The sequence below is a fragment of the Hyposmocoma kahamanoa genome, unplaced genomic scaffold, assembly GCF_003589595.1.
Source record: "Hyposmocoma kahamanoa isolate Upper Pololo Valley unplaced genomic scaffold, ASM358959v1 88, whole genome shotgun sequence".
Lineage (NCBI taxonomy): Eukaryota > Metazoa > Arthropoda > Insecta > Lepidoptera > Cosmopterigidae > Hyposmocoma > Hyposmocoma kahamanoa.
Window position 1 is genome coordinate 20372658 of NW_020654466.1, and position 6349 is coordinate 20379006.

At 38.0% G+C, this 6349-nt stretch overlaps 1 protein-coding gene across 1 annotated transcript in view; it reads right to left on the reverse strand.

Annotated features, from left to right (window-relative positions):
- LOC113235662 (palmitoyltransferase ZDHHC5) overlaps window positions 1–6349 on the reverse strand; it is a 41732-nt gene that overhangs the window by 28276 nt on the left and 7107 nt on the right. The gene's annotated exons all lie outside the window — the stretch shown is intronic.

Genomic DNA, 6349 nt, shown 5'->3' on the forward strand with positions numbered 1-6349 from the left:
CGGGAAAAATTAGAATTCGAGCTGAGGTAGTAACGACTCTTAACATATTACTTAAGGTAGATAGTTGGGGTACACCCCGCGCATCTATCAACCTGGTGCAGCAAGCGAACAACTACTGGCTAAGACTGAAAATCAACAACAGCAACATTGTCTTTAACCTTTTTGTTCACATTACGCACGCACGCACGCACGCACGCAAGTATTTCAAGCCATTCCGATCAGATGATTTTCAAAATTATACATCTTGATATTGTAAATCAGTAAATGTAACCATGGCACTCATAAATAACCGGCACGTCTTCGTTCTCAATTATTAAAATTCAACTCTTTAACACTTACGGTAAACCAGTCTAAAGTACGAACTTTAGCGTGTTGTTGACTTTACTACATAGATATTTATATATCTCAAGGACCACGTTAGCATGACTCATAAATTGTCACCAATTTGCCAAAACCTTTACCCCTACCACGGAGTAAATAATACAACAACAGATTATCGCATACATTTTTGAAGTAATACTTATTTAGGCGAGATGGCGCTACAAGAACCACTTTCTGCTTTGATGCAATTCTTATAAGCGTATACCTTGCTATGTTATATATAAAGTTACTTATAACAACTTATTTTATAACAGAATATTACATGTAAATACCCTGTGTGTAATATAACTATTAAGCTGTTTGTGTTGCAATGAACAGAGAATTAATAACTGTATAAGGCTGATAGTCAGCCGTGACCATGAGACCTATAAAACGAAACGTTGATGTGTTTAAAAAACAAATACACGTGACTTGATCTGTAAAAAGCTCAAAACGTTGGTTTGTTAAAATAAAAAAACAAATACACGTAGGGCCTTAACAGTGCAATGCGGACTGCCTGCTAGCGGCGAGCGGTCGAAGTGTGTAGCGGATTAAATGGATAGTTCAGCGCACCCGCATCGCACAGAATGTACTGTTAGGCATAATACATTTTTCATCACACTTGATCGTAAACAGTGTGATTGCATGGTGGCTAACTTGACTATGTCCCAAATAAAACCCTGTCGTTTAACTTCCCATCACAGCCTTGGTCGGTAAGGGTTTTTTTTAATTTGTAGCACGACATACTTCCTTACATAGGTCAGGTTCAAGTAAGGATGTTACACAAGTTCAAAATTAAAACATTCGCTTAAAATGTAATATAAACATACTTATTGTTAAGAATGTCTTACAATTAATTTTTATTATTTTCTGTATAAAAATTTAGCTAAATTTTTATTTTACAATCCATCATGGCAGTATGCGTCTTGGCTTTTTACAACATTTTAGTTCGAGATGTATCTATGGAAGAATAGCTAGCTAACCATCTGTTAATTTAAAAAAAAATCCCGCCATTTGCAAAATACCTAATAATAATTGTTGTGTTGTGAACCATATTTATTCATAAACATTGTATTTATTTCCTCGCAATGTGACGAAAAACATTGTATGTATCACAGACGGCACAAAAATACGAAACTCGAGTTATTAAAGCCCTTAGCCTTAGGCTTCAGGCTTTTAATAAACTTAGTACTTTCTTATATATCGTCTTGAATACACAATGTACTATTACAGTTCGTCGCGGACATCCGCGTAGGTCAACCGCTTCGCACTGTTAGGGGCCGTAGATCCTAAAAAGAAATGCTTCATTTCCAGAAATTTAACATACAAATATTTTATGGGCTGTTTCCTCATGCTCCTACTGGTAGGAGCACGAGGACTAATATGTCCTTATGCTCCTACCGTGACGTCATATCTAATAAGTACACTGAACTAGAATTAAAAAAAATGTGAAAATAAAAAAGCAAAAAATATCTTTACGAGATCACTCGATATTTTCACACTGTAACTCATGGTAGTACTGCAGTGTTATCTGACACTACGATTAACGGCTACGAGGTGTAACAGTAAAAGTATCTGATAATTTAAAAGATAATAAGGACAGTTCGTAATACAACATAGTTATCAGTTTGATTCCGCTTGATAAAACTTACTGATACTTATATTGTTCGTTACAATCTTATTTACTTAATTTGATAAGTTCATTCATTTCACGACAATTAATCATGAATTTGATGGTAAAATAAAGTTATCTAATGTTCTTTGAGTTATATTTAGTAATTTATAAACACCGTTAGCATTATCTGTGTTCGTTATAACAATTAACAACACAAAACATGAAAGTATTAATTAGCATTAAAATATATCGACATAAAGGTGTGGGAAATACGTATATGAATTAATATTCAGGATGCTCTAAAACAACGTACGACTAAATAAATATAACTTTTATTAGAAAAAAACACCGAGCTCAAAATTAGTGCAATTACGTCTATTTGCCAAATTTTGTTGCAATCGGTCACCGGAAAGTGCGCGAAACCGGGTTCATTCCCTAGTTTGTAACTCTATATATATAATATATGTAGGAATATTTTCTTCAAATTTAATTGGGACCCCTACTAAGGTACAGTGAAGAGCACGCCAAGCTTGACACTTTGTACTTTGGACCGTTCTTATCGTAAGCGACATAGAGTTGGATTTAAGTCTTAAGTATCAAGCTTGACGTGCTCTTGACCCCGTACCAGTATAAATAGAGGTAACAGTGTAAATACAGCCGAATTGAGAACCTCCTCCTTGTTTTTGAAGTTGGTTAATAAATAAAAAGAACAAGTAAAAAATACTACGAATGAGCTTAGTTAAAAATTTATACGAATAGAGGAACTAACGTCTATTGCACTAAACTTAAGTACATTTTAAACAAAGAATCACACTGAGAGCGGGTGCGGGTCAGGTCAGGACCGCGGCGGGTCCAACTCCATGTATTTTTATACGGACGTCAACACACCGAGCGCGGGCGCGGCGATCGCCCAGTTACCATTGCGTTCGTGAATCTGAATTCTATTTACTAGGCAATAACATTTAAATTCCTTTGAATCATACAACGGCGCGGTCACCGCGCAAGCCGTCGCGTAGACCAAACTCAAGTCAGGCTCCCCCGCGTGCGCGGGACGTTAAAAGCTAAACAAATCGAGCGTATTTTGCTATGACAGTTAGACGCACCCGGTCGCTGCACGGCGGCTGCGCGGACTCCGCTCGGCGAACGGGGTCTGCGCGGACTCCGCTCGGCAAACGGGGTCTGCGCGGACTCCGCTCGGCGAACGGGGTCTGCGCGGACTCCGCTCGGCGAACGGGGTCAGCGCGACGAAATCCGTGTGCATTTATTATGCGCCCTTAAGGTGCTAGTGAAGTTGGACATGGGACTTGTCAACTTATATCTCAGGGTGTCGGGTGCAGTGGCACTGCCCCTCAGATCTTTGCACTGCAACTGTTATGGACAGAACGCGACACCGCTTACCACCAGGCGCACGACACGTTAGTTCCGTTACTTAGTATTATATATAAAAAAAAATATTTATTTTTCACTGTAGTTACAAAAGTTTATTAATTAAATACCTTATTTTTAAATTTTACGCGATTTAAAATGAGATTATTACCTTTATTTCCGTTCGGTAGACTCGGTTCGTTTTCGGTGCGTTACCAAGCTTTAGGGTGTCTATTAAGTCGAGAGAGCTTATGGACTACAAAAAAGCCCATGGTACTATGGTAATATTCCTAACAGTATTTTTAATTAAAAATTTCATACACATTACGATTTTTACGTTTTTACACCTTTGGACACGCCTGTACTTAAACATAATTATCTTTTTCTATCATTCTTTTTATTTTTATTATCTTAAACCAACCTGCTTTTTAATGAGCTAAGTATTAAATTAAATACCTCACTTAAAATTATTTTTAAAATATCAGGACGTATGAAAAAAAGAATTTTTTTTTCATTACTTTAATTGATGTGTTAAAAATATTGAAAACGTATGACACAGCATCTGCACTTGATTGCAAAAACTTGTCTACTTATACATCTAATTACTAAAAAAAAATTATGTACTTATCTACTATGATTATGGTTTTATTTAAAATTTCATCGAACTGGTCGACATTACAGCAATAAACACGATATTTAACAAAATTTTAAAAAACATATTTTTTTATGATTTCAGTGTCTGAGATGGTGTGATGAGATGAGAACAAAATGTATCCAACTTATAGCGTTTCAAATGTATTCAATATTTGCACATCATATAGTTATTTTGAAAATTATTGGACCCTTCAGGTCCGGCACCAAACCTGTCCGACCGACCACCTGCTGGTACGGTTTACTTCGTTTCGTAACCGGTCCGGCCTACTACCTGCGGGTACGGTACGGTGCGGTGCCTCTCCCTCGCTCTCCAATCACAGCAAACCGGTCCGATCTAGCTACAGTTCCCGTGCCCGGTCAGTCTGTTCCATTGTGTGTACCCACACGGATTTATCTCTTAAACTGTAATTGTGACGTACGTAAACCAAGTTGTGTTATACGGGCATAATAATCTGTGGAAAAGCGAAGAATACATACTCATGCACTACATTTATGGCGAGTGTCGTAGAAACGGCAGTCAAGCTGCCAGGGTGTACAGAGAGCGGTATTAACATCTGTATCCTAACCGCCAGATATGGCCAGATCATCGAGTTTTTATAAACGTGCATCGTGAATTAACACGGGGTGTATTCCCTCCAAATCGTGCTAGTCGTGAGGGACGACCACGATCTGTTAATGAAGAGCGGATATTAACTGCTATAACAATAAATCCTTGGATAAGCACAAGCACCCTGGCAAGACGTTTTAGTATGTCACATCAAACCGTATGGAAGATAATTAACCGCCATCGATGTCACCCATTTCACGAGCAAGGGTACAAGCGCTTTTGCCTTCTGACTACTTACGACGTGTGGCGTTGTGCCGAGAATTTTTACGCCGACATAAGGAAGATCCAAATTTTATTGGAAATGTGATATGGACCGATGAAAGTAAATTATCAAAAGCTGGAGTAATAAATTTGCATAACTTGCACTATTGGGCTATCGAGAACCCTCTCATCGTTCGGGAAAAATTTGTGGGCCGGCTTCACAGCTTCTCGACTGATTGGCCCACACGAACTGCCATTCAAAGTAACTGCTGCAGTGTACTTGTGTCATCTGCAAGATTACCACCTTGAGATACTAGGAGGTGAAGAACCAGAAGAACAATTAGTCTACCAGCACGATGGTGCTCCTCCGCACTTCGGTATGCTGTACGAAGGCACCTGGACGAAGTTTTCCCCGATAGGTGGATGAGTGGCGGTGGACCCATTTCGTGGCCAGCCAGGTCATCTGACCTTAACCCTGTAGATTATTTTTTATGGGGCTATGTAAAAGAAACTGTGTACCAGACTGTTCCGCAGTCCAGGCAATAATTATCCGACCGCTTAAATAGCGCCTTCGCAGCTCTCCGTGGGAACCCTCAAATGTTGCGGCAAGCCGCTAGGGCCATGATTAGGCGGTGCAGGCTGTGTATGAGGGCCGGCGGTCGCCGTTTTGAACATTTATTGTGAAAAATTCAAATTGCAAATGTTATAAAAAATAAAAGTTTTGATTTTCAAATATTTTATTCTTTAATTTGAAGTCAAAAATCACCGCCACGAGCGGCACTAACCATCTTAGACATCAAAATCACAAAAAAAAGGTTTTTCACACTTTAGCAAATATCACGTTATTGCTGTAATGTCGACCTGTTTAATTAAATTTTGGATAAAACCATAACTAAAGTAGATAGGTACGTAATTTTTTTAAAATAATTAGATGAATAAGTAAAAAGTAAGTAGACAAGTTTTTACAATTAAATGCAGATGCGGTGCCCATATATTTTCAATTTATTTAACACATCCATTCAAGTAGTTAAAAAAAAACTTATATCTTCTTTCATACTTCTTGATATTTTTAATTCAACTTTTATTGACGAATTTAATTTAATACTTAGCTCATTACAGGTTCATTTAAGGTAATAAAAAGAAAAAGAAGAATACAGTCGCGTCCAAAGGTGTAAAAACGTAAAAATCGTAATGTGCATAAAATCTTTAATTTAAAAAAAAGCCGTTAGGTATATTACCATAGTACCAACACTTTTTTGTAGGCCATGACCTCCTTGACATCCCCGGCTCGGCTTGACGTCGACTTAATAGACACCCTGTATAGGTAAGTACCACAGACAATGTCTGTAGTAAGTACGAATACAGTAGGTGAGTGGAACCTAACAAAATGTTCTGTGAATAAAGTTCCAGACGCGTCTAAGGATTGCTTTGTTGGGGTCTGGGTATTTCAAATAAGTAGTCTCAGTTCTGGATTAAAAAAGCACCCGTCTAGGTCTGAAATGTTACTCTAATATAGTAGCATTACAGCTCCTTGTGAAAAAATAGTT